The sequence below is a fragment of the Hemicordylus capensis genome, chromosome 7 (genome assembly GCF_027244095.1).
Source record: "Hemicordylus capensis ecotype Gifberg chromosome 7, rHemCap1.1.pri, whole genome shotgun sequence".
Taxonomy (NCBI): Eukaryota; Metazoa; Chordata; class Lepidosauria; order Squamata; family Cordylidae; genus Hemicordylus; species Hemicordylus capensis.
Window position 1 is genome coordinate 1,134,778 of NC_069663.1, and position 10,211 is coordinate 1,144,988.

General features: G+C 45.8%; 1 long non-coding RNA gene across 1 annotated transcript; it reads left to right on the forward strand.

Annotated features, from left to right (window-relative positions):
- Positions 1 to 1,120: 1,120 nt before the first annotated feature.
- LOC128332519 (uncharacterized) lies at positions 1,121 to 2,882 on the forward strand. The gene is made up of 2 exons (XR_008310677.1): positions 1,121 to 1,342; positions 1,432 to 2,882. It is a non-coding gene; the product is annotated as an uncharacterized LOC128332519 (long non-coding RNA).
- The last annotated feature ends 7,329 nt before the right edge of the window (positions 2,883 to 10,211 follow it).

The following is a 10,211-nucleotide window of genomic DNA, read 5'->3' on the forward strand; positions in this document are numbered from 1 at the left end:
CAGAGCCAAATGACAGGTCCCTGTCCCAAGGAGCATGCAATCTCGATTTTTAGCAGAGAAAGACAGTAGAGGGAAGGAGGGAAGGAAGAAAAGAGGCAGGCAAGAGCAACATGATGAATCTGTATGAATGCCTTTCCACCTGGCAAGGCAAAATTTCAGCATAAATAATGTGTGCAAATAAAGGTAGATCAATATGGGGCTTTCATGATGAAGATACCTTTTTCCCCCAGGGAAGCTGGAAAAGCTTTTGAATAGCAAATCATCAAGCCTCTCTCCTCCTTTTTGGATGGAATGCCAGACTCCGGTTGCTTTCTAGCTGCTCTCCTTTCCGCTGCAGGGCTTTCTGTCCTCCTTGAGGAACTGGGTACTGGGGAACGGGTTTCTCATCCTTATTGGCTCTGCTAGGGCTACCATCACCCTGTGACTGGCCAAAGTCAGTCTACCAGTCTAGTCCAAAGTCAGTCTCCCATCACCCTGTGACTGGCCAAAGATAGTGACTGGCCAAAGTTCAGCCACTCCTCAGCAGAAATGTCCCATCCTCTCCTGGAACAGGCTTGCTGGAAACCCTCCTTGCCACATCCCCTGCTACTGTGGGCAGCCTCGGATCTGTCTCGTCCTCTCGACTTGCAGTTTCCTTCTGGCTGCAAGAACTGAAGACTCTTTGCAAGCCAGGGCAAGGAAGTCGCCCGTACATCTGCTTCTCTCTGCCTCGTGCATAAACCAGGTCTGCTAAGAAATAAGGCCAGTAGTATTATATACAGACCTGGGAGGAGCCTAAGTAAGGGCAAGTGAAGCCACAGACTAAGGAAGGGCAAGAAATATGGGCAGAGTGAAGTCAGAGCCTAGTAAGGGCAAGACGTCATCAAGCCCCGCCCATTGAAGGGCAAGATGTCATCAATCCCCTCCCACTGATGGGCATGACATCACCACAGTAGGGAGGAGTTGTAAACCCTCCAGAGAACATGCCCAGGCATGCCCAGAGCCTCCTGTACCATGAGCCCTACCCACCTGACATGTGAGGACCAATAGGAAGGAGTTCCCAGCCAGCCATTCAAGGCTTATAGTGTTGCTGCTGCATGGAGTATCCTACAAGGCTTGTAGCAGAGCCCCCTTTGCATAAAGGTCACAATTCTACTGTTTGCTTGTGGGTTTGATGATGGGATCTCCTCAGAGCCCGAATTTGGCAACAAATCAGCCAGAGTCAACACCTAAGCCAAGAAAACGCCAGATTAGCACCAGTTCAGATGATCAAGGACCTCCTGTGAAAACCTATGCTGAAGAACAAGCTGAGACAAGGGAAATGTGGCAAGAGATCCTGGCAACCATGGCAGCTGAGCCACAGGTAAATATATTTTACAGGCTAGGTTTTGAGGTTGTGTGTGTGTGTGAAAAAGGACATTAAACTCATAGTCTTTTCTTTTCTCCCTTTAGAATTCAGCACTTGTGCAAACTCTGAAACGCTCTCGCATAGCAATGCAGAAATTCTTGGGCCTGGATATCAATGAAGAGCCCTATAGTACCTGGGCGGAGCCTAAGTCAGGGCAAAGTGAAGCCATAGCCTAGTAAGGGCAAGGAACGATGGGCAAGGGAAAGCCAGAGCCTAGTAAGGGCAAGTTGAAGCCCTGCCCTTCGAAGGGCATGCTGACATCACAGCAGGAAGGAGCCGAAAGCTTCTAACTAAGGGCAGGTTGAAGCCACAGCCTCCTAAGGGTATAGTGAGACCCTGTGGAGAGCGTCCACACAACATGGCCAGGCAGACCCCCATGTCCAGGCATGTTCAGACATGCCCAGAGCAGATGCAGAACAAACACCCATGTTTGGACATCAGCCCCCCACCCCCCCCGAACAGGTCTGTGTATGTTCAGACATGCACAGAGCAAGGGTTAGGCCAGGCCTGCACAACGTAAGGCCCGGGGACCAGATCAGGCCCTCAGGGACTTTTTTGTGGGTCCACTGATTGTCACAACTTGCAGCAACAGCACCCCAAGGCCACTCTTTGGGTTAGTTCCCTCTTCTTCTTCATCTTTTCATCCTCTGCCCTCTCTGAAACTGCCTGACAGCACCATCCTGTGCATGTTTACTTGGAAATATTTACTTAGTTGACTCCTCAGTAAGCACGACTAGGATTGCAACATGAAATCGACAGCAATTTAGAAAGAGGAGAGGATTTTGCATTTGTTTGGGGCTGGCATTTTTTAAGGGAGATCTCACTAGATGCCCCAGTGACTGAGCAAGGACAGGCTCTATTTTCTGGCCATGATTCTTAGTTAAAATTGTGGGTCCCTTACCAAAGGGGGGAAAGATCCACAACTATCTAATAATTGCTTGCATTAATATTTTTAATAATTAATTTTAATTCAATAATGTGCTGAAAATTGACCTTGACCACTGAACACCATTGTGGTTGGTTCCAGCCCATCAAAACATTTGAATGGTGTACCCCCCGGGTTAGCCCCAGAGCAGGGTTGTTATTTTTGTAGAGAGAAAATAAAATGCTCTTCAGATTAACTCAATAGGGTATATTCTAGATTTTAAGAACTCATACACATTAACTTTGTACTATGGATTCTGAAGTTGAAAGTTTTCCCCCTTTAAAAAGAAAAGTTGCCCTGCAATTAATGCTGGATCATCTTTTCTTTGTCTCTGTGATGAGGCTAGCCTGGAGTTTTATCCTGAGAGGCCCCTGAAACATCAGCCCTATCCATCCTCAGCACTGTACCTCCAGTGACTGTTGCTGGTGTGTATCTTATGTTTCTTTTTAGATTGTGATCCCTTTGGGGACAGGGATCCATCTCATTTATTTATTATTTCTCTGTGTAAACCTCCCTGTGCCATTTTTGGAAGGGTGGTATAGAAATTGAATAAATAAATAACTAAAAATGCTTTTTGTGTGTGATGTATAAGTAGGACAATTTCATACATTCTGATAAGTACAGCTTCTTAAAAACATTAAAATCATGATCTCTTTCGTTATGCAGTGACAATGCCTTGCTGTCTAAGAAACAAGGCTTAAAAAAAAAAAAAAACCAGTTCTCCAAAAAAGTGGTAGGACTGGGCCCTTCAAATGGTGTGGTCTAACCGTTAAGTGTTCATCAGATCAATGACCACGAGAGGCTTTTGATGTGTGTGTGTGTGTGTGTGTGTGTGTGTGTGTGCATGCACAGGTAGGCTGACAGATGCAATTTCTATTTATCTGACGCTTGGTGGGGGGGTGGGAGTTTGTATTTTGTGTATTCACTAGGAAATGAGAGTTCTGGTTCTTTAGAAATCAACTAACACACACTAATTAAATGCATCAAAATTACTGACCAAGACTAAGTCCTATTGAGGACAGAGAAAGCAAGCAAGCAAGAATGAAAGATTAAGAGCAGTGACAAGGACTAGTTGTGAAACTGTGTCAAAGGAGAAGGGAAAAACTGTGTCTGAGGCCAAGGAAATCTAGATGGTTAAAAAGTGACAAGAACACAGGGTGGGGGTGGGGAGAACCGAGTTAGCGATGGGCCAGGTTGAGGAAGCAGAGGCAGTATAATTGTCCTTATTCCAGTTAATGCCTAATCCAGGCTAATTCATATCAGAGTTAGAGATGTACGAAGAAGGGGGGGAAGGGAGGGGGGAGAGATTTGTTAAAAACGGAAGCAAAGAAACAGTGACAAGGACTAGGCGCAAAACTGTGTCAGAGATGGAAAGGGGAGAGAGATCCTAGTTAGGGGACAGGTCTAGGCTTTGTAGATGTGAAGTAGAATCAAAGAAAGTTTGAGATACCACAGTCTACAGAACTGTGGTTTTTAAAGATATGCTTGCGCTACAAAGACACCTGTAAGAGTGTCTAGCACTAAGAGATAATGTACATTGCATTGATAGTTCACTGAGAACTTCCAATTAAATAGAGGCAGTCATCAGATCAAGCCGGGGTCTGTATTCCCCTAGTCACTAACATTCTAACTAAGAATCACTGGAAAACAAACAGACTAGCTAATACCTCCCAAGAGAAATTATAAGAAATTAAATTATTTCTTATAAAAGTCCATTTTCTCTTCTATAAAACAAATCGTTTTAAAAAAAAGAAATTAAATTTGTTGACAAAACAATTACAAATCAGACCATTTCTTTGTGTGTGTCTGTGTGTGTGTGTGTGTGTGTGTAAAAATGAAAATTGTGTGGGCGTACTGAAGTGAATTGATTGCTGCTTCCTGCTTGTATGTATAAAGACATATCTGTGTGCATTCATCTTACACGAAGGAGCTACATACAAGATTCATGCTTGGACATGTAGGATATTTACGGAAGCAAAGAAACAGTGACAAGGACTAGTTGTGAAACTGTGTCAGAGGAGAAGGGACATTGACAAGGATTGAGTGAAAAACAGTGTCTGAGGCCAAGGAAATCTAGATGGTTAAAAAGTGACAAGAACACAGGGTGGGGGTGGGGAGAGCCTAGTTAGCTATGGGCCAGGTTGAGGTTAGTAAGAGGAAGCAGTGTCAGTATAATTGTCCTTATTCAAGTTAATGCCTAATCCAGGCTAATTCATATTAGAGATGTAGGAAGAAGGGGGGGGAGGGAGGGGGAGAGATTTGTTAAAAACGGAAGCAAAGAAACAGTGACAAGGACTAGGTGCAAAACTGTGTCAGAGATGGAAAGGTCTGTATTGCCCTAGTCACTAACATGCTAACTTAGAATCACTGGAAAACAACCAGACTAGCTAATACCTCCCAAGGGAAATTATAAGAAATTAAATTATTTCTTATAAAAGTCCATTTTCTCTTCTAGAAAACAAATCCTTTTTTTAAAAAGAAATTAAATTTGTTGACAAAACAATTACATATCAGACCATTTCTCTCTGTGTATGTGTGCGTGTGTGTGTGTGTGTGTGTGTAAAAATGAAAATTGTGTGGGCGTCCTGAAGTGAATTGATTGCTGCTTCCTGCTTGTATGTACAATGACATATCTGTGTGCATTCATCTTACATGATGGAGCTACATACAAGATTCATGCTGGGACATGTAGGATATTTCATCAGGTGTGTAGGCCAGACCTTATGCATGTAGAGCCATTCACTTTCCTTACAAAAGAACAGTGAACAACTAAATAGCAATATGATGTGTGTGTACGTGTGTGTTAAATACATCTTGTATGTTGTATATAACCTAATGTATGCTGACTCTGCTGTACATATCATATGTCTTTAAGATTGTTTGTTTTCTCATCATCAGTACAGAATTATCCAATCTAAACCCTGTGAGGTAGGTTAAGCCAAGAAGAGCAAATGCCCTTCCTAGTCTGACACTCTAGGCACTACACAGCACCGACTCTCTGGAGTACTAGTACGCTTTGTAAACCCTCTCCTGAGCTTAGGAACATCAGGCTGGGAGCTCCCTGGCTGCCTGTGAGCTATCTTATAGTTATCCATACTCATCTTTTAGAGGAAAAGACCTTTCATACTTCAAAAAGCAGGCACTTGTTTTTGTGTGGATCTAGAGCAGACAATGATTGGCTGCTTTGGAAAACACATAAAATATAGTACAGAGCCAAAAAAACCAGAATTGATTCTAAAGTGTTTAGATTGGATAATTCTGTACTGTTGATGAGAAAACAAACCATCTTTTTCTTGGCTTAGGTGTCGAATCTGGCTGATTTGTTGCCAAATTAGGGCTCTGAGGAGATCCCATCATCAAACCCACAAGCAAACAGTAGAATTGTGACCTTTATGCAAAGGGGGCTATGCTACAAGCCTTGTAGGATACTCCATGCAGCAGCAACACTATAAGCCTTGAACGGCTGGCTGGGAACTCCTTCCTATTGGTCCTCACATGTCAGGTGGGTAGGGCTCATGGTACAGGAGGCTCTGGGCATGCCTGGGCATGTTCTCTGGAGGGTTTACAACTCCTCCCTACTGTGGTGATGTCATGCCCATCAGTGGGAGGGGATTGATGACATCTTGCCCTTCAATGGGCGGGGCTTGATGACGTCTTGCCCTTACTAGGCTCTGACTTCACTCTGCCCATCTTTCTTGCCCTTACTTAGTCTGTGGCTTCACTTGCCCTTACTTAGGCTCCTCCCAGGTCTGTATATAATACTACTGGCCTTATTTCTTAGCAGACCTGGTTTATGCACGAGGCAGAGAGAAGCAGATGTACGGGCGACTTCCTTGCCCTGGCTTGCAAAGAGTCTTCAGTTCTTGCAGCCAGAAGGAAACTGCAAGTCGAGAGGACGAGACAGATCCGAGGCTGCCCACAGTAGCAGGGGATGTGGCAAGGAGGGTTTCCAGCAAGCCTGTTCCAGGAGAGGATGGGACATTTCTGCTGAGGAGTGGCTGAACTTTGGCCAGTCACTATCTTTGGCCAGTCACAGGGTGATGGTAGACTGACTTTGGACTAGACTGGTAGACTGACTTTGGCCAGTCACAGGGTGATGGTAGCCCTAGCAGAGCCAATAAGGATGAGAAACCCGTTCCCCAGTGCCCAGTTCCTCAAGGAGGGCAGAAACCCCTGCAGCGGAAAGGAGAGCAGCTAGAAAGCAACCGGAGTCTGGCATTCCATCCAAAAAGGAGGAGAGAGGCTTGATGATTTGCTATTCAAAAGCTTTTCCAGCTTCCCTGGGGGGGAAAGGTATCTTCATCATGAAAGCCCCATATTGATCTACCTTTATTTGCACACATTATTTATGCTGAAATTTTGCCTTGCCAGGTGGAAAGCCATTCATACATATTCATCATGTTGCTCTTGCCTGCCTCTTTTCTTCCTTCCCTCCTTCCCTCTACTGTCTTTCTCTGCTAAAAATCGAGATTGCATGCTCCTTGGGACAGGGACCTGTCATTTGGCTCTGTGTAAATCCATCAATGGTACTTTATCAGTTGTTTGATTGTTCAGAGAGCGCTTCAGCTGTGTACTTCACACCATGATTGCAAAGTAATGCATGAAGCAGTGTTTAACATGTTGTTGGGAGTGTGTGTGTGTGTGTGTGTGTGTGTGTGAGAGAGAGAGAGAGAGAGAGAGAGTCGGGGTGCAACTGTGGGGAGTCCAGCGAGATTTAATTATTGAACAGAGAGGTGATAAAGCAGGTCAAGCCTTTCTGGAAGTCCTGTTGGAGACGGAACCATAGCTTAGCACAGAGAACATAGCTGCCTTTTGAGGGGAAGGAGGTGTGAAGGATCCAGAGGTTTGAGAGAGAGCATCTGCTTTGTATGCAGACAGTCCCAAGTTCCATCCCTGGCAGCATCTCCAGGTAGGGCTGGGAGAGACTCTTGCCTGCAACCTCAAAGAGCCGCCGCCAGTCAGTGTTGACAGAACTGAGCTAGATGGACCAAGGGTCTGACTCAGGATAAAGCAGCTTTCTATGTTCCATGGTCTGCCCCTAGGTGCATGGGGCATTCTGCCCCAAAGCATGCCTTTTATACTACTACTACTAGTAGTAGTAGTAGTACTACTACTACTACTACTAGTAGTAATATGCTCCAGGACAGAGCTTTTACAATTAAAACAGTTTCTTGGCTCACATTAAATCCTTTACCCTGTGTAGGACACTCTCTTCTGCATCCCCCATGCCCCTTCCTCTCACAAAACCAAAAACCAGACGCGCACTCTTGCAATGTCCTTTTGCGTGGCGCTTTCCAAACTAGCTGCTCATCAGCAGCAAAATGCCTCCGTTCAGGCAAGTTGCATTTGGAATGTAAACAGCAGGGGGAGCAGTCTCGCGGAAACTAACCACCCGAAAAAAGCAGCAACCGTTTGATGCCATATACAGGTGAAACTCGGAAAATTAGAATATCGTGTAAAAGTCCATTAATTTCAGTAATGCAAATTAAAAGGTGAAACTGATATATGAGACAGAAGCATTACATGCAAAGCCTTAATTTGTTATAATTGTGATGATCATGGCGTACAGCTCATGAAAACCCCAAATCCACAATCCCAGAAAATTAGAATATTACATGGAACCAAGACGACAAGGATTGTAGAATAGAACAATATCGGACCTCCGAAAAGTATACAGTGTACTGTGCTTGATTGGCCAGCAAACTCGCCTGACCTGACCCCATAGAGAATCTATGGGGCATTGCCAAGAGAAGGATGAGAGACATGAGACCAAACAATGCAGAATTGCTGAAGGCCGCTAATGAAGCATCCTGGTCTTCCATAACACCTCATCAGTGCCACAGGCTGATAGCATCCATGCCACACCGCATTGAGGCAGTAATTGCTGCAAAAGGGGCCCAAACCAAGTACTGAATACATATGCATGCTTATACTTTTCAAAGGTCCGATATTGTTCTATTCTACAATCCTTGTCTTCTTGGTTCCATGTAATATTCTAATTTTCTGGGATTGTGGATTTGGGGTTTTCATGAGCTGTACGCCATGACCATCACAATTATAAGAAATTAAGGCTTGACTTATCTCGCTTTGCATGTAATGCATCTGTCTCATAGATCAGTTTCACCTTTTAATTTGCATTACTGAAATTAATGGACTTTTGCACGATATTCTAATTTTCCGAGTTTCACCTGGATACAATGTCCTAACTCTATATCGCAGCAATTAAATTCACAACAAGGCACTGGAAATGTGAACGGCACCCTGCTGTCCATGGAGGGATAGCAAGAGTGGCTATCTGGCTGGCTGGCTAGTTGTCTGGCAGCTGGATTTTTAATTTTAAGCCTCCTAGCCGCAGTGGAAGAGAAGGTACTTAGGGGCCCAACAAATACTGCAAAAGAGGGGAATATTAAATGCAATTTGCTTGTATTTCAAGACGGACTGCAACTTCGGGCTTGTGTTTGGTTCGTCTCCTCAAAAGACAGCTCTGCATACAGTGCATCACAATGGTCTCCTCAGTGTGGATAGCAGTGGTCAGGTTCGTTGCTGGCCCTGTTCCTAGTCAACACAGTCTAAGCAATTGGGTTGGGTGTTGTTGTTTTGCTCTTCCGCTTTGGTTTTTCCTGCTGTTACATAAGAACACAGGAAGCCGCCTCCTACCGAGTCAGACCTTTGGTCCACCTAGTTTACTATTGTCTACACTGATTGGCAGCAGCTCTCCAAGGTTTCAGGTAGGAGTCTCCCCCAGATCTACCCCGAGAGATGCTGCCAAGGATTAAACCTAGGATCTCCAGCGCGCCAAGCGGATGCCCTGCCACTGAGCTAAATCCCCATCCTCCTAGGATTTCTTACAGCTGACAGTGCCCATATCAGGGGTGTAGCTATGATGGATAGTTCAAAGGACCCAGCCCCCCCCAGCTCCTGAAGGCCCCCCAGCTCCACCCCTCCCTCTTTTCTTCATTCTTCCCCTCATTCCAAGGCACCGTCAGAGAGAGGGCCAACCACGGGCCCACCTCCCTTAGCTACGCCCCAGGCTCACATGTTGTCACCCATCCAAATGCCAACCAAGATGGACCCTGCTTAGCAAAGGGGGTGACTCACGCCTGTGACATGAAATGTGTCCCGGGTTCCAAACAGCTGACCTTCAAACAAACTTTAGGAAGACAATACAGCCTGTCGGTGAGTTAGGGACTTCCTGTAGTTACCGTACTTGTCATAACAGAAGAAGCAACGCCGTGGAAGGGAAGGAGAGTCGACATGTAATTCCCCCTTCCGCCAGTTCCCTTTCTCTAGGCCAACTTCTGCCTTCCCACCACCCTGAAAGAAGCTAAGGCTCAACAATAGATCAGGAGCAGCTCCTCCTAATGAGTCAGGGGGACACCCAAGGAGGCGGCTCAGGTTTCTCCTCTCTTTCCCACCCTGCCTGCTGCCTGTAGGCTGGACATCCATCAGGTAGAGTGGTGTGGTTAGGAAATGCTTGGAAATGCTGGAACACAAGGTGGACACCTGCAGCAGCCGTCAGGAGGGGTGCCATGCTGGGGTTGGATAGGGCCAGTTGCTCTATCCAGGAGAGACGCCGGACCCATCCATTGGGGCCAGCATCTTTAAGAAACTGCGAGGCGTGCCTGCGCAGAGGAGATCACAGCAAGCCTGTGACGTTTAGGCTTGCAACGATCTCTAAACTGCACGGGTGCGTCTGGCAGTTTCTTAAAGATGCTGGCCCCATCAGAATTTTTATGCCTCCAAGAGCTCAGCAGCCCCTCCCAGGGGTGCACCAAAGTAATTCAGGTGCCTGGACCACCCAGCCATGAGACACCCCTCCCGCCACCATGTATGAGGTGAATTACCAGGCACCTGAATTACTTTGGTGCACCCCTGGGAGGGGCTGCTGAGCTCTTGGAG